A 27,970-nucleotide genomic window follows, 5' to 3' on the forward strand; every position below is an offset into this window, starting at 1 on the left:
CAACGCTTATCAAGCTTGCTGCTGTCTTGCTACTGTGTGCCGCTTGGTTACTGTGTGCCGCTATCTGATGTACGCAGTCATGGTTCGCGTGTGCGACCGTAGCGCTAGCCAATAGCATGCCTCGGTTGCACCCAGGCTTCCTTTATAAACCGAAGCCACTGAATCCTTGTTGCTTGTATGTTCGTGTTGCTGTCCGAATAAAGTCTTGCCTTCTCGGCGTCTCGGAACAACATGGCGACGAGGATGGGATCGGTTAGGAAGAGGCAGTGACCAAGCCTCCTGAAGAAACGACGACGCCACGGCAAGCGGGAACATCAGTGATGAACACCACTCTGGGATCGTTGGGCGAGTTTTGCCCGGACTCTGGCAATTTCGACATCTACGTGGAAAGGTTTGACCTGTACGCAACAGCCAACGGAATAGACACAAGTAAGAAGCTGCAAGTCTTCTTAACTGTCCTTGGTGAAAAAGCTTATGTGACTCTGCGTAGCCTTCTGCTGCCGAAGAAGCCCACGGAAGTCAAGTACGAAGAAGCTACAGATGTTCTCCGACAGCACTATGCACCAAAGCGGTCAGTGGTTACCGAACGGTATCACTTCTACCAGCGAAAGCAAGAGTCGCACGAAAGCCTGGCACAGTTCATTGTCGAGCTGAAGAGACTGGCTGCCACGTGCTCGTTTGGAAGTTTTTTGAAGAAGCGCTCCGGGATCGACTGATTTCTGGAATGCGAGCGGATTCTATCCGATGCCGTCTTCTTGCCCTGTCTGATGATGAAGTCACCTGGGAGCGAGTTTGCAAAATTGCTACCGCCTTGGAGACTGCTCAGAAAGACACCAGAGAAATGCTACCGGAGGGGACAACCACCAGTCCGGCGGACATCTGCTGGCATCGGGATTCCACCCCGCAAGGCCAGCGACACGCGACAAAGGAGGAGGCCCCTAGCAACGAGCAGCGTGCCCCGCAAAACGGCCCAAGGAAGCAACGTGGGAAAGCCACTGTTCGCGTCTGTCATAGATGCGGCGGACTGCATACGCCTGTGAGTTGTCCTTTCCTCAAAAGTATGTGTTTCAAATGCTTGAAGCCGAGTCATGTAGCAAAAATGTGCAAAACAAAGGTGGTGCACAAAGTTGAGGAGCCCTTGGCGGAAACTGACTTGCTTACAGTGTGTACGACGAACGAAGTTCACGGCTCACCGCCTATTGTGCTTAAAGTAAAAGTAAATGGCAAGAAGATACCGATGGAATTAGACACGGGAGCCGCTGTGACAATAATGTCTGAAAGAGACTTTGATGAAAATTTTCCAAATTGTCCATGTTCGAAAGACGACATACGTCTAGGCGTATATAACGGTACTTCACTCAAAGTGAAAGGCGTAGCAAACGTCAAGGTGTCTTATCAAAACCGAAGCTACGATCTGCCTCTGATAATAGCAAAGCAAGAAAATGGAGCTCGCATGCCGACGCTTTTAGGTCGCGATTGGATAACGGCACTAAAAGTTGACTTTCACAATGCTGTTCAGCAGTTGCAACGTGACGTTGATAACGTGCAGGATGGCAGGCAGATGGTAGCAGCGGAAGCCGAGAACAGGTTAAAACGGCTGTACAGTGATGTGTTTGAGCCAGGTTATGGTTCTATTCAGGGATTCACTGGTAGCATCAAAATGAAAAACGATGCGCAGCCAGTTTTTTGTAAGGCGAGACCAGTACCATATGCATTGCGCGAACAGGTGGAGAATGAATTGCTTGAACTTGAGAAGGCTGGTGTGGTGTACAGAGTGAGGCACAGTGCGTGGGCTACACCGCTAGTGATCGTCCCAAAGAAAGCAGAAAAGCAGATTAGGATATGTGGGGATTACAGAGTGACTGTAAATCGGGGTATTGAACTCGACCACTATCCACTGCCTCTGCCAGAGGACATATTCGCGTCATTGGTTGGAGGGACCGTGTTCACTTTACTGGATTTGTCTAAAGCTTACCTGCAGCTTGAGCTGGATGAGCAGGCACAAGAATTGCTGACGGTGAACACGCACATGGGACTGTTCAGGTTCCGGCGACTGCCATACGGAGTGGCAAGCGCCCCTGCAATGTTTCAGACCGTGATGGACCAGGTGTTACGAAACATACCTGGAACTGCCTGTTACCTGGACGATGTGTTAATAGCAGGTAAAGACCTGACGGAGTGCTATCACCGTTCCGAGCAAGTGCTACAAACGCTCAGTAAACACGGCATCCGGGTAAACCCAGGGAAATGCAAATTTTTCGAAGAAAATGTTTGTTACTTGGGACATGAGCTAGACAAGCATGGCGTACACCCAACACCAGAAAAAGTAAAGGCGATTCGAGAGGCGCCTCAACCAACTAACGTGACTCAACTAAAGGCATTTTTGGGTCTAGTAAACTACTACGCCAAATTTTTGCCTGACCTAGCAAACTTGCTAGAACCTCTTCATCAACTGTTGCGCAAAGGCAGCACATGGAAGTGGTCGAGCCAGTGTGACGCATGTTTCAGATGGTGTAAAAATTGTAAGATGGTGTAAATCAGTGAAGACATGGTTTTGGAACTGTATGATGTAAAGAAAGAAATACAGCTGACATGTGATGCTTCTGCTTACGGCCTAGGCGCGGTGCTGTCGCACGTGATTGAGGGCATAGAGCGACCGATTGCGTTCGCATCTCGATCAATGACTCCTGCCGAGCGTAATTACGCGCAGGTGGAAAAAGAAGCTCTTGCTGTTGTTTTTGCAGTAAAGAAATTTCATAAATATCTGTATGGGCGTAAGTTCAACGTGATCACAGATCACCAGTCGCTCACCGCTATTTTTGAGGCAAAGCACCACACAAATGCAGTCGCTGCAGCTCGCGTGCATCGCTGGGGAATTTTCCTTGCAAACTACAACTTTCGCATTTTGCACAGAGCAGGAACAAAGATAGCCAATGCAGATGGCTTATCACGCCTTCCACTGCCTGAAGCCGGTGACGAGGCAGAAGAAATATTTTATTTTTCGCCCGTTAGTAAACTCCCCTTAACTGCGAAAGATATCGAGCGGGAAACTGTGAAAGATCCAGTTCTTAGTACTGTTCGTGAAATGGTATGGCACGGATGGCCGCGTGCTGTGGACACACTTTATCAGCCTTTCTTCGTTAGGCGGTTTGAGCTTTCAGTCGATTGCGGCTGTTTGGTGTGGAACAACAGAGTCGTACCTCAGTCGCTTCAAAGTGAAGTTATGTGCTTGTTACATGAACAACACATCGGTATCACAAAGATGAAAGCACTTGCGAGGTCAATGGTTTGGTGGCCACAGATAACTGCCTCGAACGAGCAGTGAAGCAGTGTGAAATTTGTCAAAGCACCAAATCCGTGGGGCCACTAGCGCCGCTTTCATCTTGGAAGTGGTGCACAAGCAGTTGGGAGAGGGTACATCTAGACTTTGCAGAAAAGGAAAAAAAGATGTTTCTTCTAGCTGTAGATTCCTATTCCAAATGGTTGGAAATAAAAATAATGACGTCAACGACGGCGCAAAGCACGATCGAAACGGTGCGCTCGTTGTTCGCAAGTCATGGCCTGCCGATAGAGGTTGTCACAGATAACGGGCCGCAGTTTCGTGCAAAAGAATTCGAGGAGTTTCTTTTGACAAACGGGGTCAAGCACACGCTTACTCCGCCATATCATCCTCAGTCGAACGGCTCGGCAGAACGTGCTGTCCAAACAGTAAAACAGTCGCTGTTGAAGCAATTGCTGGAAGACCAGAAGAACAAAAGTTCCAGATCACTGCAGCACAGGATAGATAACTTTCTGTTCGCTTACAGAACAACGCCGCACACATTCACCGGCCAATCGCCAGATGAACTGTTCTTGAGGAGGAAGTTGCGCACAAGGTTATCTTTGTTGAAACCGAATCTGCAAGATGCAATAAATGCCAGATCTGAGAGGAATATTCGCAGTGCAAACAAGCGAAGGAGTTCACCTCGATCATTTGTTGTTGGCGATAGTGTGTTTGTGCTTTCAGTGCGTGGGGAACAGGTGAAGTGGCGTCCAGGCAGGGTCGTGGATGTGAAATCGGCAATGACATACCTTGTGGTTGTAGACGGACAGACGCGATTTGTGCATGCTGATCATTTGCGACGTTCTTTTGTGAAGCCAGCTGTTGTAAACGAAAGTGATACAGATTTGCCCCTTGCAAGTGACTTGCTCGAAAGTGAACGGTCTCCTACAGCTGCCTCGAGCCAGCCAGTGTTGGATCAGAGTGGTTGTGTTCCACTCGCAAGTCACGCCCAAAGTGCCTCAACGTCGGAACAAACTGATGCTGGGTTACGTGTGCTACCAAGGCGCAGCGCTCGTGACAAGCGGAAGCCGGATCGTCTGACGTATGATAGATTCTGATTTTGTTGGAGGGGAAGTGTTATATCGGCGCAACGCTTATCAAGCTTGCTGCTGTCTTGCTACTGTGTGCCGCTTGGTTACTGTGTGCCGCTATCTGATGTACGCAGTCATGGTTCGCGTGTGCGACCGTAGCGCTAGCCAATAGCATGCCTCGGTTGCACCCAGGCTTCCTTTATAAACCGAAGCCACTGAATCCTTGTTGCTTGTATGTTCGTGTTGCTGTCCGAATAAAGTCTTGCCTTCTCGGCGTCTCGGAACAACACCGGCTCTCACTCATATTCATTTTAAATAATAGACTTGCGAATTACGCAAGAGATGAGAGGTTGGGTGTGACTCAATGCACGGATTCGAGCCTGTATTCTCGAAGTGCTCACTGGACACTTTCAGTTTGATGGAGTCTCATTTTTATTTTAGGCATGCATCGAACACTATTGCAGTCTTTTGCTCTAAAATCTGGCTACCGACGCTGCGTCACGGAATGTGTATAGTTGTGTAGATGCTTCGACAGCCTTCAAAACCAACAGAGGAGTTTGTTTCAGCTTTGGAACGATTTCTCATAAAATGCTAGTATTTATAACATGTGTTTCGCAACTATGCCTGAAGAGGAACCTGCAATCTCTCTAAATAACCAGCGCAGACACAGTTTTTGACATATCTACAGATGAGACAACTCGAGACTGTGAGTTTTGGTGTCGTTGATGGAGTACTCATGTAAAGCAATTTTCGTTACTTTAGCGTAGAAATATGATGTGTGATAATATCTTCAATAATTTGGACTTTTCATTCGTGGTTTTAAACCGACGGTGAGAAGTAAATTCGCACCTAAGTATCCTACTATACAATAGCGAAAATTCTATCTTTCCTTTTATATCACATTGCCGCCGGTTTACCCCGGAAACATTTCCAAAACGGGCCAGCTAATCGGGTTCGTTTTCTGGAAAATATTCCCTGTTATCGCCTTATACTGAAAAGAGCACACAAGCCCGAAGGATCAAAATTGTGTCAGGCATACCTATACCCTTTGACGCTCCCCTGATAAGGCCAGGTGACGCGGTTTTGGTTCTTATCAGCTACGGCCAAAAGTAGTCCGCCCTACAACCCGGAGTAAACATTGTGAGAGGGCAAACAAAACCAAACGAAACGAAAAACATATCTCTCTCCACTGGGCGTAATCTTCCTTACATGCGGTCTTTTCTGTTTCCATTATCAGGCTGATAGCCGGAATGTCAAAGCAGAAGAGCACGCTTCCTTTCTCTTGAGTACCGCCTGCTGTCAGTGTAGGAATATGGTGGAAAGGGAGACAGCGATAACAAAAAGAGAAGCAAACGGCCAGATGAACCTATAATAGCGATAACGAGAGAAACTCATATCAAATGCAAAAGCAATAAAACAATCATGCAGACGCATATTCTTTTTTCCTTTCTCTCGGAATCTGGGTCATCGACTCACCCATATTCCAAAACAAAGCGGTAACGCCCATGAAGCTAGACACTTGTGGGCGCTTTTCTGCACATGCATCGGAAAGAAGAAGACACTTTCCTTAAATGGACATACATGCCTGTGCATTAAAAAAAAACATTCCAGATCAATTTCACTCCGTAGTTATATGAGCAAGGGGTATACAATTTCTTAGGATGACATCACTGAACTTGGATAATGTTATTGCGCTTTGCAAGCAATGGGAACTGTATCCAATTATGTTGTTGCTTTAGTAGAATTATGTTTAGAATATTCCAATTGCGCTGAAGTGTACGGTTCGTATTCCTAGTTTGTGTCGTTATCTCCTGATCTTGAGTCATCAGATTGATGGAAATGCCGGAACCGGAAATGGTACTGACATCCGGTTACGGTGTTTCCGCCAGTCATATGTCTCGAGGTCAGGGAGATAACGGCACTTCTGAAAACGGCACGAACTCGCAATGTAGACCCAGATCGATAGGTAGCTCTGTGACTGACGTCTGCAGTTAAGCACATTCCTCTCAACAAACCAGCTCATTGCTGGTCGCCAAACTTCACAGACAGGCAGCGAGACCCCACTTGGTGACAATTTGCTAAATAAAGTAGACAGCAGAGTGAAAATGTGAGGCCAAAACGGAAAAGCAGACGGCACTGACGCTGAAACTATGAACAATTTGTGGAGAGTGAGGAGCATCATTTATATGCCAGCACGTGTACCGCGGTTAGAAACGATACTTATATAATTGAAAACAAACCCAGCATCTCCAGCCTAAGCGGCACTCTAAAACAAGGAAAATTCCAAAACAGAATCAACGCCTGCTAACGGTAAGTAAACAAGAGCACTTGTGTCGCTTCTCTAACGGCAGATGGCGCCACCTTTTTCACGCTGTCAAGTTTCTCACTCTCTCTCTCTCTCGTCAGTCGGTGTTCAGGACACGATAATTAGATTTATTCTACAAATTCTCCCCAAACATGTTAGCATAAACAACAAGCCAAGTATTACCCCTGTATAAAACATGAGCGCAGATGAGCTCCTTCAGCCACGAGAAGTAATAGTAACTTGTGCGTCTTCGTAAATACTCTACTTTCGGTCGGTAAATTCCATAATCTGGCCCAGGGGAGAAGCTCTATAGCACCCCTATTTACATAAATGAGAGCGAAGAAATGATTTTTGTTGGCAGCCGCTTTCTACAAATGCTGAATTCTGTTTATCCGCTGACGGCTTTTATTTGACATGCCCGTCAGTCATAGAGACATTCGATAGATGAGCGGTAAAAGTTGTTACGGAAAAAGCGAGGCACGATGAACAATAAAACCAATTGTAACCAGCAGCAAATGTATAATGGATAATGTAGAACTACTATGTCAGTTACGTAATTGGTTGGTTCGGTGGTTCACGGCGCTTTTTAATATCTTTGTCTCCTTAGGCGGTTTACCGGCATCCTCTGCCTAACTAACTTCTACTTTTATCTACTTTTACTTTTCTACTTTTACCGCGCACTCAGAAATTATATCTTCGAAATCATCTTTATTTGCTTCAACACTAAGGTAGTCTTCCTTGGCTAAAGCTGAGTACCTTTTCCGCAAAGAGTTGCTGGATACCTGTACTTTCCATCTTACCGCTAATTACTTCATCAGCTTCTTCCTCATCATTTTATCCCTTCCTTCTTCAAACTTCAAAATCGAGACTAGTTAGCGGCCATTCTGTGGTCACTGCATCACACCTTTCCGGTTGCCCCCACATCCTGCCTGCGTTAGAACACACTATGAATCTATTTGATAACCTATTTCATGAACCAGTCCGGGATTTTCCATGTCCACTTCCCGCTTTTACGTTTTCAGAATAAGGTATTCATGCATCACAAATTATTGTACACTGCGAACTATAATAATAATCATCCTCTGCTATTTCTATAGAGCCCATATTCCCCCACATTGAGTGGTATCCAGCCTGCTTCTTGACTCCCTTGACATTTAAGTTGGCCATCGGTGCTGTATACTGCGTTTTTAATTTAGCCACTTCTGATTATTCTTCCTCATAGAAGGTTCCGAATATGTGGTCCTCATGCCGAGGTTTAGGCGTTTAGGCATGTATAAAATTCAATTTATATCGCTTATTAAGCATAAATAAGTTACCTGCCGCCCTCTTATTAACGTTATATGACTCTTATATGTTTCATGCTATATGCCATTATCTATAGATAAAAAACCTACTGCCTAATAATAGACTGTAATTAGTTAAAAAATCTCAAGAAACACTCACTGTTAGCGAAGCGAAATGGTGGACTAAGATATTTACCGTCCCTGGCGAAAGTCTTTCAAAACGCCCACAATGTCCAACTTCAATGCCGCACATTCGTCCGAGTGTGGAGGTAGTTGTTTGCCGAAAACGTTTTGTAGGCGTTGCGTATTCCTCCATGACTCATAGTATGGAGGTCAGCTTCCTTATAAAGGTTGCTGATGACTTCACGGCATGCTTATGTCGCTATATGCAGGGGAACATTTTCGTTTTTATCATTTCTGTGGACTGAATGCAGGTTATGTGACATATAAGTGCAAGAGCTATAAGAGGTCTTTCGAGGGCTCGAGTCATACCACAGGAAGTAGTAGCATGTATGTCTGCTGTATCAATAAACTGAATAGTATAACGTCTACACACACACACACACACACACACACACACACACACACACACACACACACACACACACACACACACACACACACACACACACACACACACACACACACACACACACACACACACACACACACACACACACACACACACACACACACACACACACACACACACACACACACACACACACACACACACACACACACACACACACACACACACACACACACACACACACACACACACACACACACACACACACACACACACACACACACACACACACACACACACACACACACACACACACACACACACACACACACACACACACACACACACACACACACACACACACACACACACACACACACACACACACACACACACACACACACACACACACACACACACACACACACACACACACACACACACACACACACACACACACACACACACACACACACACACACACACACACACACACACACACACACACACACACACACACACACACACACACACACACACACACACACACACACACACACACACACACACACACACACACACACACACACACACACACACACACACACACACACACACACACACACACACACACACACACACACACACACACACACACACACACACACACACACACACACACACACACACACACACACACACACACACACACCGTACTGGAGGGTTTAGGGATGAAAACATTACATTGTATTGTTTTGTATCGCTTATTTTTATGGAACATTCTCATTTCCCATCGACTATGGTGTGAAGCAAGTATGACATATTGATTGGGTCGTCAGAGCGTTATACTTCACTACATATAGCCTGCGAAGAGACGGCCCCCTGACCTATATACTCCGAAGCATAATCGATAGCTCTGCTTCCCTAAAGCTGATTTTGTGGTGTTAATGTAACTCTGAACAATAACAGATATGACCAAATAACTTTTAGCTCCTCCTCTGCTGTGAATAGAAAGAAATCTAATTTATCTTACGAAATATATACGTGTCCCGACTACCGGAATTTGACGCTGTCATCGCTGTGCATTAGCAAATGGGCGCATGTCGAATAAAAATATATCGCAGAAAATTTTAACGAGTAAGGAAGAAGACATTCTTAAAACTGGTCTTATCATTTCTGCTATCTAATCTTTAGCCTAAAGCTGAGTTGTGCACTCCTTCTCCTTTGGCGCCGGAAACATACGATAACGCACAAGGTCCAAAACTTAAGGTCCATGAATATAGTAATTGATTCTGCTTTTCACATTCCAACGCTAGCATTCTTTCCTAGATTTACTGCAGTCCTTGAACACCGAATAAAATAGCAGCCGAGTGCCCGCCCCATAGAACCCGGAAGCAGATGCCAACGACACATCCGTGGATAAACAAACTATCTCCCAATACTAAGAAAGCGAAGTTATTTTCCGGTTCATCCGGGTTGAACTGCCCTCTCGCAGAAGATGCTAAGCGGGCCACCACTGTGCTTACCAAGATACTTTGTTGGGCGAGTTGGTACTTATTCATTATTAATATAAACAGCGCGAACACGAAGACAAAGGACACGATAAAAGAAAGGCACAGTACAAGCGCTTGTACTGTGGCTTTCTTTTATCGTGTCCTTTGTCTTCGTGTTCGCGCTGTTTATATTAATAATAGATAACCACCACTGTGCACCGGGTCGAGGCTAGCGCTTTCGATCGGAGCACGCGGGAAAACAAAATAAAGGAAAAAAAAAAAACTTAACACATCGAGAAAAATAGTGCGAATCGTCTCCTCTCACAGGACCAGCTCCTTGTTTCGGTGACGAAAAAGCTCGGCACTGAAAACAGAAAGCGAAAGCGACAACCGAAACTGACAGGGGTGGGAAGAAGCCCGTTCCCCCTCCAAAAAATGAGCTACGTTAGAACGCTTGTAGCAGACGACGCCCCCGCCGGTCGGGAATGATAATATTGCGTGATCGTGGGGCTTGTGGGGAAAGCGAGCAGACGGCGGTAATCAAGAAAGCAGACGAAAACGGGTGCGGACGCAACCCCGCGAAGCCGACCACGGCGTCATTGCGCCGATGCACTGACTGCGGCACAAGCGGCCGCCAGCGCACGCCGACCAGTGACCTCTACGCGAGAGCTTTCACTTGCCGGCCGCCGGGCTCGTCGTCGCAGTCGTTCACGGCGCGCTGCCCTCTCTCAAAGATCCACTCTCTCTCTCTTGCGGCGTAGCGGAGGAAGAGAGAGGAGCAGCGGCGACGGCGTATGTGTGTGTTTGTGCGTTCGCTGCTGCCGCCAGCGGCAACAACCAACGAGCGAGGGCCTTGGCCCGCTTGCGAGCGGGCGAGCGCCGGTTCCCCTGACCTGCTTCCCTTCTCCCCGCCCAAAACTGGGTCATGGAGCACGCAGACACACACGCGCTCGCGCACGCTCCCCAAGTGAGCTCTCGCTCTCTTTGGGTGCCTGGCGGCTGCTCGCGAAACGGCCCGCTGCCAGAAAAAGATCGGCCGCGCGCCTCAGCGAAGGGCTTCTCTCTTCGATGGAGCTCGTTGTTCGCCGGCGAGATTCGGCGTGCACCCTGAATCGTTCGTGTGCTTGAAAGAAGACGTAAATTGTGCTAAATCCGTTTCTGCGCTTTTCGCGCTTCGTCTTCCAGTGAATCCGGCGAGGAATTTCACTGAAAAGCGCGCGCCTGACGTCTGCTAGAACTTCTCTTCCGGCGTCGTCTGCGAAAGCGAGCGCGCGTGTCGTCTGCTTCAGCAACCGGCGTTCTGTGTGATCTGCTGCTACGGTGCGATCCTCGGCACCAGAGCGTCGTCTACGAGGATCGCCGTGTGTTCTTTTTTCCGTTGTGCTTCGATTCAAAACACATTCCGTGCAACGACTTCGTAGACTTGGAAGCTTCGCCGTGTCCCTGTGTGCGATTGCAGGAAGTGGTTTGCTTTCCTACCGCTTCGGCGCCGAATGCCCGTTTCTGGAATCTTCCTAAGGCGGTAACTCTCGCAGTGGCACCACTCAGAGGCGTAACTTTTCGCAAGTCGCCGTTGCTTCTGCAGCGAGGCTCGGAGATGTACATACGGTATAGTTTCGAGGGTGAACACTTTGATGTTAACGGTTGAGTGTCTCAAGTCGCATAGGGAGACTGAACGAACTAAAAAGGTGTGTGCGCGAGGAAAAACATGTGAAGTGCTAGAAACGGAGAACAGATCCGAAACAACCTAGTCGTCGCAGAACCAAGACAAGAGTGGTTTCCTCACCGGTGAACATCGTGATCTATCGCGCACATTGGATTTGAGCTACTGCACCTTACCCTATTCGTCTTCTTCGTCGAGCGTTTGTCAACTTTTTTCTGTTAAGGTGAGTTTTAATGGCATATTCCGCTATTCTTCTTAAATTATGCAGCCAGAGAATGAAAGTTTTGTTTTCGTTTCAGCAGTTTTGTAACTGACCACATATACGTAAAGGTGATGATGATGATGATTGTATTTCAGTGAAATACGCCTTAAGCCCCGTGCATGGTGCAGTATATCATCCGGATGTCGATATCTGAATGTTTCAAGCAGACATCGTGACATTTGTCACTGCTTCATTGTCAAACCCATGTAGGAAGCACATACACTTCCTAACATTAAGGTGTTTTCATCTGCAAACAACCAAACATTAATGGCGCAGAGATCTCTTAATAGGAGCGTTCTTGGGGTTTACCAAAAATGTACATCGACACTTTTACGGCAACCAACTTGACTTACATGGTAAGCATTCAGAACAAAATCAGTGAAATGAACTTGAGCAAGCAAATAAATGCCACAGCTCGGCTACGTTAGCTCCAGTTTTATTGTGTCCATCTAAGTCTGGATACTTCTCAAACCATGCTAGACAACTTCCTTCTGCAAAAGAGCCCGCTTCATAATGGCCTGCGCATGAAGCAAAATGATGAAGCATATTAAGAAGAACGGGTGAGGGAGAAAGCGTCCCTTTCGTCGGCGTACCACGAGGCGAACAGTCGTGACGTCATTGTTGCTTCCCAGTTGAACGACCTTCGCAATAGCAGTTGCACTACTTGGCCTGTTTACTCCTGATTTCTGTTTATACACTGAGGCCGACATTCTGTTCATTTCCTCATTCCCAGTTACGGGGCAATTGCCTTGCACTTTTTTATTTTAGTTTTTATCGTTCCCACTTGAACTGGAGTCCCCCATAACACAAATAGGAGTTCCAAATTTAGGCTAGGCGACTCACTTTCATATCTAGATGTAATGGTTGCGTTACCTGATAAACAGTAATGACCTTATCAGCTTTATTTTCAAGTTCTTATGAATTCACTGCTGACATTTATAACTGGTATAATTTGCTGAATCATTAATGGACTTTTAATGTCTAGTATTTCTCATTTACCAGCAGTTCATTTTTGCCACATTGCTTATGGCTCAAATAGTTTTTTTTTTTTTTTTTGCTAGATGTTTAGCTTCGCACTTGAGCTGAAAGGTTAAGCCTTTTCCCGTGGACCACGTGTTTGAATGGCTGACGCGGTGTTTTTTTTGTTTTTCCTTGTCCCCTTAATACTCACAATAGTGGAATTTTGTAATTTTAATTATTTTACCTTATATTACTTGGCATATATTGGAGAAGAAATATTTACTGCCTTTTTTGCAAATACGCTTTTTTGCTGTCTTATTTTAACTATCAGTGAAGCCCTTTATTTGTCTTATATTGAGGCTGACATGATTCCTAGTTGATAGTGCTTGTAACCACCTCGCATTCTTGTAAAATTTGTTCTCTTGGCTCGATAAAGCACATTTATGCGCATGTAATTTTGATATAATTTATAAGTCTATGATTGGCTTAGCTGTCACACAAATTGCTGTTCGATTATTCCCACCATCTCAAACCGTCTGCTTAGTCTCAACTTTGAATTTCCATCTGCTAATGTCCTTTTAATCGGCCTGCTATCTCTTCGCGATAAAGCGAATCAACCGTCCAAGTTTATTTTTTTTTGTGTGTGTTTTAGTCTTATTATTGACAATTTATTTGGCTAGGTTGTGGCGAACCGCTGCCTGATAGTGCTAAGCTCAGCGAGGTCGTCTGCTAATGCTTCTCTGATTGCTGTCGTCTGCTAACGACGCGACCGCATAATGTCTTCTGCAATTGTTCTGTCATTCGGTGATGAGGCTGGTCGACTCGATTCGACGCGCCACCTGCCGCAGTTCCGTCTGCACGTCTGTAGCGGCCGTCGTTCCGTATATTGCCGCTAATAGCCTTAAACATATCGCAGCCTGTTACAAACTCCCCTCGAATTAGAAATGCCCTCCTGGGATTCAGCCGTTATTTCTTCATCTGAGATCGCTGTTGGCCTGATATACGCTGAAGCCCTACAATTGTGTCGTTTATCTCATGGCATTACCCGTTCAAGTGCTACCTTCGGAAATATAAGAGCCAATTTTCATTCTGACCGGTAACGTGAGCGATTCTTCGCCTTCAGAAAGCTTGCTATGCCCGTAGATGTTGGTTCACTTACTCTTGCCATATAGACCTGGACATCTAAATGTAAGGGCCATATAAAGAGCGCCAGCACTATGGCTGCTCAAACGTAAGTAATGCGCATACAGCTTATTTAAGAACGCACGTGACCAAGCATGTATTATTGGTGGTTGATTTATCCAGAAGAGTGACACTTTTGCCCACGGTAGGAAGTGGTCGGAGTAAAGGGTTAGAGAAGTGCCACAGGGCAAATAGACGCACAACAGGCATCATATGCAGGTATCTCTCGATCAACAGAAGGATGAAGGATGCTTGTTAGCAAGAAGCCTATTTGCTATTAGTTGTTGCAGCGGCGTTAGAGATGGCATACTTCGCACTCGTGTTAAGCTTAATAACGATAAAAATGTGCTCACACTAGGAAGAAGGTGTTGGCACACTAGCGATTATTGGGAACGACTTATCAGGGCGAGGTGTAATGTGACAAAAGAAGGTTGTAAAACAGCAGAGAGTATATCATGACAGTGTTAAGAGAACTGTTCTTTTGTCGGCGTTGTCCACGAAAAGTTAACGAACGGCTTTGGCAAGTGTTAATGGTCTGGCGACATGGCCATCACTCATTGGTTGACGGGCTGTGTGACGTCACAAGATCACATGACATGATCGACCGATGCGGCAGGAGCGGCCAACTCTACCAGGGGCTATGAAATTGGACTTGAACCCGGGAGTTTCGGATCCCGAATCGGACACGCTACTCCGCCACGCTGGCAGGTTCGCACGGCCTTATATCTACATATACTAATGAGGATATATGCGGTAATAGAGACACAAACTGAGGTATCAGTAGTTAAGCGCGCATAATGTATAACTTTAAGGCATATCTTAAGTGTTCCTCAAGTTTTGACGGTACGGTAACGACATTGTGCACGTGCTAAGATACAAGAGAACACTAATGAAAGAGTACTGAACAAGGGTTGAAGTGGAGCCTCAGTTCGCAAGCGTAGCCAACGTTTCGGCAAGGGGATTTGTCTTCGTCTGGGCACTAAGTCCCTCCGCAGAAAGAGCAAAATGACAACACTGTCCACGTTGATTATGTCGCAGGCTACATGTACGAACCGGCTAGTGAACTAGCACATTGAGCCTTCAGCTCTCCACCGTTAACTTTGTTTCTCATTCTTAAAACGTTCGCGTAACGTCAGTCAGAAAGCGACTAACCCACAAAAGTATCATCAAAGTTAGGGCTAGCCGCAGGAACCCTCTGGGGTCATTGCGACTAGAAAATAAATTAGCCCACATACTCCACACTGGTCAAACGATGTGCCATGCGAGACCATGACGAAGTACACGCACATAATGGTGGCCAAGTCGCTAAACTCCGAAGCATGTCCCTCATACTCTGCAAGACAGGCTGCGAAGCAGACTCAGTGAAGCCAGGCGCCATTTTGGCTCCCGTTCTCGCGCGAGGAGCAGGGAACCGAACTTGTCTTCGTCTGCTATTTCGCGGTGCGTAGCAGACGACGGACCTCGCTACTCGCTCGGCACGTTTGCCTTGACATCGAATCTTTTTCGAACTCGAAAGCGTTCTTGGCTGGGAGGGGAGGACTTCACGGGCGACTAAAAGAGAGCGCTCGTTTTTACTTTTCCCTTATCGTTCTCTTCTCGCGAAGGTAACGTGCCTGGGGTGTACGGCCGGGGCTGCGTGCCGTAATCGCCGATATGGCTTCGATCCACGTATTACCGAGCACCACGGGCGAGATTGTCGATGTCGATTGGCTTTTCTTTTTGGCGCGAAAGCTCCTTCTTTTGGCGTTAGTGCGAAGGACGGCGACCTCGGGCCGAAGAGAGTTGCGTAAGAAGAGGCGCCGAGCCATCTACCGGTCGTGTTTGCAGTGGATGCGTTATTGGCGTGCACTGCAGTCCTCCCCCTCCCCCCCCCCCCCCCCTACTTCGCCTATTAGCCGGCTGTATTCACTATAGGGGCCCAGCATCAAGGTTCGTCTTCATCATACCTCTTTGTCGCCTATTCGCTATTCTTTATAGAGCAAGCGAGTAGTTTTTGCGTTTAGTTGGCAAGCCTTCATCTTCGGATCGCCTTAAACTGGATCACCTGACTGTTTTCACATGCATAGACTAGGATCGGCGGAAGGGGGGATGGAAACCAAAATATTTTTTTGCTTGTCCAGAAGCTGCGTTTCGCGTTATTTTAGGGGCAGTCTTATTCCAACTGTGACAACACGGCCGTCTTTGGACACTGATCAGAACACGCGTGAAGGCGGTATCGGTTTGTTGGCGGCTTTGAATAGTTAGATGCCTTACATACTCCTAACATGCGAGAAACGCTCAACCCACAGTCTCTCTCTTAACACAGTTGGACAACTTCGTGCTGCTTCTCCAACTTTCGTGTTTGGCTACAGCGATGCACATCTCCGTCACGGTGCTGAATTTTGCCGACCTTCAGCATAACTAGAACGCTCACATAATTTCATTTCAATTCCGCAGGTTCCGCCTTCTAGTCACAAAACAGCTGTGATGCTCCGGTGAGGTCGGAAAACAAGGCACCGAACAGCTAGTCGAGTGAACCTTTACAAAATGTTGTCCAAAAGGCCATGGGCAGAAGATGGATTGACTCGTACGGAACACCGCCATGTTATAAGCAATTAATGGGTAGCTTTCACGTGACGTCATTGGCGCCTTAATAGAGCACCGCGCTGTTGTCGAGCTCCCGGCATCCAATATGGCGGCCACTTTATGACGTCACTGACACCCGTCTGGAGGTCTCTCACTAATACTTCAAAATTCCTTTCAAGGTTCGTAAAGAACGCTGTAATCTAATCCTACCATAACCCCGCAGTACTGATTTTGCTAAACTTGGTCTTTTCTGCGCGCCGGAGAAGTAAATAAAGCACGCACCTGTCACCTACTGCGAGCATGGTGTGTGCCCCAACCTCGTCGCAAACGAGACGCCTAGCTTACGTCGTATGTTACGCCGATTACAGTTCGCGCGGCGCGGCAATTGCGAGACAGAAGAGAAAAAAGAAAAAGAAAACTAACACGGGATACGTTTGACGCGTCCTTACCTTGGCCCCAAATGCCGGAGCCTGGTCGCCTCCGGCGTGTATATACCTTTCGCTTTCGCGCCCGGTTCCACCCTTGCCGATCTTTATATCTTTCAGCATCGCGTCCGGCTTTCCGTCTGCGGCTGTCGTCTACTCCGGAGCGCTACTCGTTCCGACGCCTGATGAAAGAGAAATATAAAGAAGAAAAAAGTAGTCGGAAACCTTGAATTACCCTTTTGTTCTGCCTCTCATTGGATTAGTTTTGCTTTAATCGCCTCCTTTCGCGTTTTGCTGACGTAAATGAGGAACATTTTAGTGCAGAAAGAAAAAGGAAGTAAGGAAGGCGTCGTCTATCGTTCTTTTGCAGACAAACAAACGATTAATCACGAGTGATAATCTCTTGCTGTGAGCCGTCTGTTCATCTGTTTTTCTTCGTAGACTATAAGGACAATAAATCACAACCTCGAACAACTCTGGCCGGTACCACTCACTATCTATTCGGTTTTATTGCTTTCTAGGTGTAATTCAAACTATAACTTTGTTATGAAATGAGTAAACTAGATAAGCATATGTACAGATACTTCGAGTCAGTGTCGTGAAAAGATGCGCTTGATTATGCTTATAAAGCACGCGCTAGGCTCAACAAAATACGTACTATTCGTACAAACGATACTTAAAGTACAGCGCGCCACACGCTTAGTGGGAACATACGGTTTGTGCACTGAAGCCAGGATAAAATAACGACTCCTCCATCTCATTTTCTTTTAACATTTGTTTATTGCAGGGATCTTTCAGTCGACGTCCTGGCAGGTTGTCAAAGTGCGTTGGCCTAGCTCTGATTACCCCGACGCTTTGACATTAGAGCGTGGAGGCTGTTTCAAAGCATTCTCTAAACATGTCCCCCTAGCATGCCATCTCCCTTATAACCAAAGAGCGCTGGCAGGCTAGTGAGCGGGTGTAACGGGTCTTCATAACCAGGAATGCTTGTTCGCTTTACGATTTTTACGAACGCGTCGTGGTTGTTGCATAGTTTGTTGCGTGTGCGACGCGCTCTCCTTGGTGGCGGGCAAGCGTCGGCCTTGGGCGTCCTTGGCGCTCCCGGCATCCGCTAGAGACAGCCCCTCGAACGAAAGCGCGAGTGGCCCGCGAGTGTAAAACGACCTTGGATCCATTTCTTTCCCTCCCGCCCCTCCGCACCCTCGGCGGCCGCTTTCCACATGCTGCCGCTTGGTTTTCTGGCACCGCTGGCGGCGCAGCGGTAATTCCGTTTCGCTTTCCGGCTTCCAGATGTCGCTCGTTTGAGAGGGGTGAAACGAGTAGGAGGTCTAGAAACTTTCTGCGGCATCCCCCCCCCCCCTATCTCTCTCTCTCTCTCTTTTTGCAAAGGTGTTCGCTTAAGAAGAGACATAGGGACACAAAATTAACGAATCAGCGCTTCCACAAATTTTCAGAACTTTTTAAAAGAGAATATTTTGACGGTTATAAGAAGCCTGCGTTAAAAAAGTTGCAGGAGAGCTCCCTTAAATTTAACTTGATTATATTTCGAGTAGCAAAAATAGATCAATTGATTTAGAAAGATTGTTATTCGTAGTTAAGCATATCCTGGGTAACGTTCCCAAAGTATCGAATGACTATTACGAGGCGTTACCGTAATGGCGGTCACTAGGGTTCGCAGGGTTTGGATGTGAATGCGGCCGCTCCTCTTTCCCTCTAAAACCAGTATATACAGGACAAGACTCACTACAGGCTTGAGCTGGCATCCCTGCTTCTAACAGTAATATGTGGTGGTGTGGTTTGGTGTGGATGGTATGGAAGGGTGTGGTACGGTATGGTGCGGTATTGGTTTAGTATGGTGTGGTGTGGAGGCTAGAATGACGCTAGCCACCATGTTCTAACATTTCGTAATTTCGACCACCTGGGGTTCTTTAACCCCAGGTGGCGGAAATGTTCGGAGCCCTCCACTGGGGTTCTTTAACTCTAGGCGGTCGAACTTTTCGGAGTCCTACACTACGGCGCCTCTCATAGCCTTAGTCGCTTTGGGAAGTTAAACCACAAAAACCAAACCAAACCATACCATACCCCCGATATCATATCATGCCATACCATACTATTCCAAACCACGCCACACTAAACTAAATCACACCACAAATGGTATGGTATTTGTTACATGGCTTGATATATGTTGTGGCACGATGTGGTTGGTACGGCGTGGTATGATAATAAGATTCATTTCGATTGCCTGGCGTCTTTTAACGATCTTTGACGTTGGAAAGTATTCAAATGTTCTTGCATTTCGTCGCCGTCGGAATGCTGCCGCCCTAGACGGAATCCTCTTCCACGACTTTGGGCTCACTAGCCCAACGCGTCACGTGTTGGACGTGATAGTGTCCACTTAATTTTTTATTTTTTTTTTTTTACGGCCGTTCGAAGGAAGGCTTGTCTTATTTAGAGGCTAGGGCAAAGCATAACAACTCGAAATCCTCCGGAAAAAAATTTTGAAATCATAGATTGCAATGTGATGCAGTTGTATGGGTAAGACTAGGAAAGCGATATCGCTTCTATTTTTACGCAGTTTAAGATATTCTAGCCTTCAGAACACGAGGCCACTGCATGTATCCAAGACGCTCTAGATACTAAGAGAGAGAGAGAGAGAGAGAGAGAGAAAAAGTGGCGTATTGTTCATTATTAGGAAGTGAAAGTCAGTAAGCGGATGATGGAGGGTTGGTCGAACACCTCGAGGATGTAACTTTCCCAGTTAGCAAAGAAAACGACCAGCCTGTTTTCGTGACGTTAACAGGATTTTGGAGATTCAGTGAAGGGTAACTACAAAATGGAATGCACGATGACAGTACCTGCAGAGCATCAGAGAAAGGTTCCTCAGATTGAGGCTCGTCTCACCGCAAGCTGTTTCAAGAGAATGCGAATAGAAATACTGAGAGCCTCGCTTATTTGGGTGTATATGAAAAATGACAACTCTACCAAAACCAAGAAAAACTTCCTGGAGTAGCTGTTTTTTTTTTATATATATTTAGATCGACAGAAGAAAATTTATTGGTAGTATTTGATACGCTACCTGCAAGTTACGTGATCTGGTACAAATAAGCAGAAGAAAATACGTAGAACATGCTTCGAATGTGAACCACCGGAGATCTACTCTTGTTACTTTGGACAACTGTCTCGCTTGTTGCTGTGGACGTAACAAAATGGTCTTTTCTAAACACATATCCAGATACATATGGCAGTGAAGAAAACTAAAGCTAATAAGAGTTATTACATTTCGGTTAGAGTGGACGATTACATTTAGATCCAGTTTAGGTGTTTTAACCACCTGTGTTAAGATGTCTTAATGGTCACTGGTCGCTTAAGGTAACAAACTGGATTCCAAGGGAAGGAAAGCGTAGCTGGGGGCGGCAGAAAGTTAGGTGGGCGGATGAGGTTAAGAAGTTTGCAGGGGTCAAGTGGATGCAGCTAGCACAGAACTGGGTTAAGTAGAGAATAATGGGAGAGGCCTTCGCCCTGCAGTGGGTATAGTCAAGCTGATGATGATAATGATGGTGGCGGTGATGATGATGATGACGCCGTTCTTCCTGCGAAGAGTTTGGCGGTGCTACAAAGGGGTTGGTTGCATGGAAGCTTATATAGGATGTTACAGAAATTCGAAATAATTTCTTTTAGTTTCGGAAATTTTTATTGAAGCTGCACTACACACCAAAAGCGAGGGCAAGCTGCTAGACAAACGGTTCACGTTGCTTGGCTTTATAAGGCGCTCTTTTTGCTGAGAAAATATGGTATTTCCGTTTTGCAACACGACTGAAACTCGTGACGTCAAGGTCGAAATGGACTCCGTGATCGCGGTTTTGAAATAAATAACAGAAAAGCCTAACCTCGAGGATTCGCACAGAAGAAAAGAAAAAAAGAAAACGTGTTCGTAGCAGTTGCTGTATTTAAAAAAAAAAGTGGATTAGCTGCAGTGGCGACATTTGTGTTGCATTTCTTCGCCCTCTTCGGGCTTATTAAATCCGCATTTCCAATTAAAGAAGCCACATTGTCACCAAAACGTGGTAATTTATAGAAAATGAGTGAGCTTCAGTTGTTCCTGGAGTTCCTTCAATGATTTACACCATCACTGTGGTTGTGGAGGAACTGAGTTACAATCTTCGGCCACTAAGCTCTCGCTAATCGCCGTAATCCCCCCGCTCGATCCGTGCTACGCTAAGCGCGTATACGTTCCAGTGACGGGAACGCACCAGCGTCGAGCGGCACGCGGCGAAGGTCAACGCACTCAGGCGTCGAGGTCATTGACAGGGCCGACCGACAACGGTGCCATTGAACGGGGACCCGCGCTCTCACCTAACGGAACGCCAGCGCCAGATAGAGAAAGGGGGCTGGCGGAGAGGAGGTTGGGGAGCTCGAAAGGCGTAAATATGGCCGTCGCGCGGAACGACCCAACGCCGCGAAGAGCACACCTGTTGAACCTGTTGAGCGCCGCCCGTCGAGGAAGAGCGGACGATGGCTTCGGCGAAGCCTGTGGGAAGCGCGGATGAGGTGAAAGTGAATTTACCTCTCCCTCTCCGCTTGAGCCTTTATTGCTATTTTTTCCCTACTCTAGTCATGCCTCTAGCCCTCTCTCTGGGCCTTCGCTAGAGGAGCTGGAGAGGGCGGGGAGGCTGTTATTTCTCTTCCGCTCCACTACTTTGTTATTTTATATTGAAGATGCTCATTCTTACCCCTCTATTTTACGCTCTACTCTTTGTTGTCAGCTGTGCTGGCTGCTCCTTTGTGGGGTGACGGTGCCTGCGCCGTTCCCCATTTCGCCGTTTTAACTGGTTTTGTAACGCGACTGGGTCAGCAGGCTGCTCCGCTACATCACTCAGCTGGCTGGTCCATTCCTCCTCTCTCGTTTTTCACCGCCTCGTACCGCTCCTTCACCTCGGTTTCTCGTTTCTTGTTATTTGTGTGCATGTCGCTGCATTTGCGGCTACAACATAGACGCTCACAACTGATTTTAAGAGTTAGTTCAGCAACAGTTGCTGCCGGACCCTATCGCGAGGCTATTAATAAGGAAGAAGTTGCTGCATGGCCAGGGATTTGATGTAACAATTCCGCGAAAGCAGTAGCGTTTACCTTATTGATTATATTATGGTTTTATTATGGTTGGAATGGGCATGGGCAGGAGATGCAGTGCGAAGAGAGGATAACCGATGGTCGCTTAGGGTAACAAACTGGATTCCAAGGGAAGGAAAGCTTAGCAGGGGGTGGCAGAAAGTAAGGTAGGCGGATGAGGTTAAGAAGTTCGCAGGGGTCAAGTGGATGCAGCAAGAGCAGGACCAGGTTAATTGGAGAAATTGGGAGAAGCCTTCACCCTGCAGTGGGTATAGTCAGGCTGATGATGAATGATATCCCCCCCCCCCTCCTTTATTTTTCTGTGCCCAAGTTTCACCCAAGTCGCATCATTTATCTAGGTGTTGGAGGTGAACGATGGTGGGTGGCGATCTGACCCCACGCGAAACTCTGAAGTTGATGGTGCATCTGGATGGTGGCTGGATTCCCCCTCACCGTGTCTGGATTTAAGCTCGTCTCTTTTTTCTTACGCCGTTAGGAGGGCTTCTATAGGGCGGAGACCCTAGTGGATGGTGTAGAATTAGGGCAGGTGGTGAGTAACGCTTGTAGAAGGCAGAAATGGAGTTGTGCGATTGATCGGGTAGCTTCAAAGTAGGCAGGGATGGGACGGCGGATCGAAGGTAGGTGTGGTCGTGTGTGCAGGCCACCAAGTAGGGATTCTAGTGAGCGAGAGTTTTACGCTCCGAGTCTGAAAACAAAAAGACGCTGTCATTTTTTTTTTAGATTGTCAGACCCGTGCAGAGTTCACGGTAAAGCGGAACAACGCAGCCTGGTTTTTCCTACTCCATTTTGCTTATGCAGCAAAAGAAGAACAACCGCAGAACTATTCACGGAGGCGTAGAGTATGTTGTCTGCGAAACAATAAGCCCTGAATTTTGCTATGCTGAGATAACAGAAGTAAAAAATACCTAATGAAAATTAACAGTTTTCAGTCTGAGCCGGGCACGATGAATTTTGCCCAGACCTCTCACATTATATGTTCGTGAGCCTCTGAGAAGTCCGGAAGGCTGGAGGCGTACAATAAACAGGATTGTGAATAAAATAATCTTTTCGTCGCTCTGCAGCTAGAGGGCTCGGCTTGCTGAACTGAAGGACGCGGACTCGATCCCTGTCGCCCGCTTTTCGATGGAGGCGAGAAGCAGAGCACCCTTGTATACTGTGCGATGTCAGTGCACGTTAAAGAATCGTATACGTGGTCAAAATTACTCGGATCCTTTCGTCAAGGTGTCCTTCATAGCTGGAGTAGCTTTGAGGCGTTGATTTCAACAATCCAAACGTCTTATTTGAATTTGTATTCACCCTTTAAAAATGCGCCGTTTTCTTCATGTAGTTAATATTAAGGGGCACCGACTCCAGTCATCATTCCTGGCATTTACGACCGTCGGGCTGTAAGATTTGAGCTTGACGCTGTGTTCTGCATAGGCGTTTCATCAGCTCCTTATAAGCTATAACTGCCAAGACATAAATTCTGACACATGCCCGTTTCCCGCTTTCAAGTCTGAATAGCTGACTGCCAGCATAAACATCAGCCGTTTACTTCTCCTCGCTGTCTCCGATATCTTTCGTCCAGCGGTCATATTTATTTTCATGCAACGAGCTCGAACGCGCAAATGCAGTCGCAGCAGAAGAGATCGCAGACCAACTGCAAAATTCTCTCGCGTTGTGACCGACGTCTGCTCATTGTGCAAGAGTCGCTCTCCCTCTTTGTCGTCCTCTTGAATTTCACATAACTCTGATTTGCCGGTTCTTTTACATGCTGTTATGACCTGCCTTTTAAAAGCGGGCTCCTCTCAATCGGCCGTTAAACTCACGTCGGTACATACCGGTCTCATAAACTAGGCATCGACTGTCCGTTGCGCAAACGTACTCAATTCATATTTTCGTCCGTTTTCCAGACGTCTGTAGCGACTAGCGAACATATTTTTCTTCTGTACAGACAGTGTCTGGCCGTGTGCCCTCATATTGGTAAGCTTACTTCACTTTCGGGAATGTCTTAGCCGCGTCGACTTTAAAGTGCATTTTTTTTTTAAGCCGGCTTGAATCACTCTCGTTCACCTTTACCTCGTCAATGTCTGGTACAATTTCGACATTCGCGCAGACGGTCGAGCAACCCAGCAGACGTCTTATTCGGAAAAAAGTGACACCCTTTGACCAGTACTGATTTATAACCGAGCAGTCTAGCTAATAGGTTGCTTAATACGCTGATATGAAAGGCAAATAGAACCTTTTGCACAACACGTATGTGTAGATTGATGATGCGCGAGCAGGCTAAAGAAAAAAGAAAATAAAAAGAATGCTGACTGCCTTACTCCATTACAGCATGGCTCTAGTAAGCCGCAACAAGTTGGACGTACTCTTCTTGCACTGTATTTCATGTTGTCATGGTGACACGAGAAGAAAAGAAAACACAACATGAAAGAAGGCGAAGCGAAAAAAAGAGAACAAGATCAAACCGGTGCAAGCAATGGCTCTCTCCTCTACCATCCCCGTGCGTCTGAAAGGGCATTTCATAAATGTACAGGTGCGCGGCAGTGAGATACAGATCAAATATCGATTTCACTCGCTTTTGTAACTTAACCTGTTCCGTTAGGGTTAGTAATAAGTTAGTCGCGTGCTACAGGTTTCAGAGAACGCGCGCGCGCACACCGCAGCAGCAGCGCAGCGAGCGTCGTCTGCTACTCCCTCCCGCATCCGTCGTCTGCTCCGCTCGCGTCGTCTGCTCCCGAGGTCGTTGCACTTGCGGCGGCCGACGTTGCTGGTTCGACGACCTTTGCAAAATCCAACAGAGCGTTCTTACCCTCTCTCCTCCTCCCTTTCCTCACGTACTTTGTTTCTCATTCTTCTTTTATCTAACCTCCTTCCTTTTCGCTCGCCCTCCCCCATCTTTCCGCGTTGCCCTCTCCAGCCGGCCGGCTCGCGCTATCTCTCTAGCGGTCGAGAGAGGAAAGAGCCTTGCCCGAAGCCTTGAAACCGAAAGTGGGTGCGCAAGGGAATGAGAGGCGCACGGTCACTGGCCTCCCGCATCTCCGCTACTACTTCACCCACTGCGTGTGCTGGCACGGTGTTTCTCATTTTGCTTACCCGGCTTCTTGTTAGTGAGTCTAGGTGGGAAGAAAGAAAAAAAATATGTTCCTCACAGGTGTCCGTTTCTCTAGGTGTTATTGACTTGGCTGGACCGAGCATGCAATGGCGTCTTTCTTTCTTTTTTATTTCCTTTTCGAACAGTTATCTTCGTTCTTATTTTGTCGTCTGCGATGGAGAGTTTATTTCGAGATGCACTGGCGAGCTTACCGATCTTGTCTTGTTCATCACCTTCTTGCTCTCTTGTGTATGATCTTTTTCTTTCTCCCTTCTTTCTTATTCCCTCAATTGGGCGTTTGCACGGCCTTCAGATGCGTGTGCCGGTCTTTTGAGCCGGTTGCTGAAGCCAGTTGCGTAGGCGAGATTGCTTTTGCGACGCATGGTCGGCTTGTGCGGCAAGCGCCCTTGTGTATAGGCCTGCTGTGTGGAAGGGTTTAACGACTTCTTTTCAGGCTTTCGCTGACTTGCCCGTTGGCACGCTTGCTGGATCGCTTCCCCGTTCGTACTTTTCAGCCTTCCGCTATTCCCCCCCCCCCCCCCCTTCTTCCCCCCTCCCTGCTCTATCGCCGTTTCGATCCTGTTATGATCCAGATCACTGCAGCTCTGCTTTCATCCATCTGCGGTGGAGGGTTTGAACGGCTGCGGAGAGCCAGTTACGTGTTCTTGACACCATTCTATCCATCAGTATTCCATGCCTGCAACCTACATAGATGACACGTCTGACATCGGCATACTGCGACAGTGTAGATCGAACGGCTTTGACTGAGAAGGAAGGATTTACGAAGAGTCGGGAATCATTTGGTTAAAGTTGAATTATTCGTTCAATGGCTAGAAAGTTGATGTTGCAGTCAGTTTTCACGAGATTCTGTTCCACATTTAGAAGGCTTTCTATTGCCTGACAGCGGCTCTCCCGAAGTTTTTTAACTGAGTTCTTTGTTTTGTTGTTAGTTTATGGCATATGAGCACCATGCCGTGAAGGAGCGTTTGCTCCGACGTGTTCCTAAATTTTGCCCGCTCGGCGCAGTGTCAAAGGTAACAGTTAATTCACCGCTTACAGTAAACTCAGGTAACGGTAAGTTGTGGCTGAGCTGGAGTTCTTAACACTGCCGCATCTGGGGGTCAACGACCCCTGACCAAATTGATAGGATAAGTGAGTACGATTAGTGTTCTGCTACAGTAACGCACGGGAAGATGTGCGACCCGCTATGTACACAAAATGATCTGTTATCGATGTAGCGGAAAGGATAGATCAACGAAGAATCGAACTATGGACGCTGTTTTAGGAATAGTGTAATAAGAAAAGAATAACACATTTACAAGCATTATTTAGCTTTTAAAAATCACGATGTTGCAACGTACTGCACACAGGGGTTCATTAATTCGCGGCTTTTAAGGCCGGATAGCAAGGGCCTTATCGCGTGTTACGTATTAGAAACTGTGTCCGCGTATCCACTAAGTATTTACTTGGAAATGTGATCTAGAAAAATCAGCTCGTTAAGGAAAACAGCTGTTATTATTCCATATTAATCTAAAGGCCATTTAACACCCTTCAGTGTTGTTAGGAACAGTATTGCACGTCGACCACTAACGTCACATGGACGTGACGGTGGCAGCTGAGTTGGAAATGTGATCTAGAATAATCAGCTCGGTAAGGAAAAGAGCAGTTATTATTCCATATTAATCTAAAGGCCATTTAACGCCATTCAGTGTTGCTAGGAACAGTAGTGCACGTCGACCACTAACGGCACATTGACGTGACGGTGACAGCTGAGTTGGAAATGTGATCTAAAATAATCAGCTCGGTAAGGAAAAGAGCAGTTATTATTCCATATTAATTTAAAGGTCATTTAACACCATTCAGTGTTGTTAGAAACAGTAGTGCACGTCGACCACTAACGTCACACTGACGTGACGGTGACAGCTGAGTTGGAAATGTGATCTAAAATAATCAGCTCGGTAAGGAAAAGAGCAGTTATTATTCCATAATAATCTAAAGGCCATTTAACGCCATTCAGTGTTGCTAGGAACAGTAGTGCACGTCGACCACTAACGGCACATTGACGTGACGGTGACAGCTGAGTTGGAAATGTGATCTAAAATAATCAGCTCGGTAAGGAAAAGAGCAGTTATTATTCCATATTAATTTAAAGGTCATTTAACACCATTCAGTGTTGTTAGGAACAGTAATGCACGTCGACCACTAACGTCACACTGACGTGATGATGACAGCTGAGTTGAAAATGGGGTCTAGAAAATTCAGCTCGTTAAGGAAAACAGCAGTTATTATTCCATATTAATCTAAAGGCCATTCCTTCAGTGTTGTTAGGAACAGTAGTGCACGTCGACCACTAACGTCACATTAACGTGACGGTGACAGCTGAGTTGGAAATGTGATCTAGAAAAATCAGCTCGTTAAGGAAAACAGCAGTTATTATTCCATATTAATCTAAAGGCCATTTAACACCCTTCAGTGTTATTAGGAACAGTAGTACACGTCGACCACTAACGTCACATTGACGTGATGGTGACAGCTGGACGTAGTTAATAGAGCAATTTGCAAGCATGATTGCGTCATATTTTTAATGAATTCTGGTTGAACACTAAACCCACATTCTTAGTTTCTCTCGGCCAAGAAAACACTGCAAAATCTAACGCGACTTCTTTTATCAAGCTACATTTAAGGTTAGAAGATTGTGCGGAACTGTCTTGACAGCTGTAATATTTCAGCCTTTACTGTGCGCC

General features: G+C 46.6%; 1 pseudogene; it reads left to right on the forward strand.

Moving 5' to 3' along the window:
• Positions 1–294: 294 nt before the first annotated feature.
• LOC146181888 (uncharacterized) lies at positions 295–4,363 on the forward strand (annotated as a pseudogene).
• Positions 4,364–27,970: the final 23,607 nt, after the last annotated feature.

This window comes from Amblyomma maculatum, chromosome 8, assembly GCF_055883805.1.
Source record: "Amblyomma maculatum isolate TAMU_Amacu chromosome 8, ASM5588380v1, whole genome shotgun sequence".
NCBI classification, from domain to species: Eukaryota; Metazoa; Arthropoda; class Arachnida; order Ixodida; family Ixodidae; genus Amblyomma; species Amblyomma maculatum.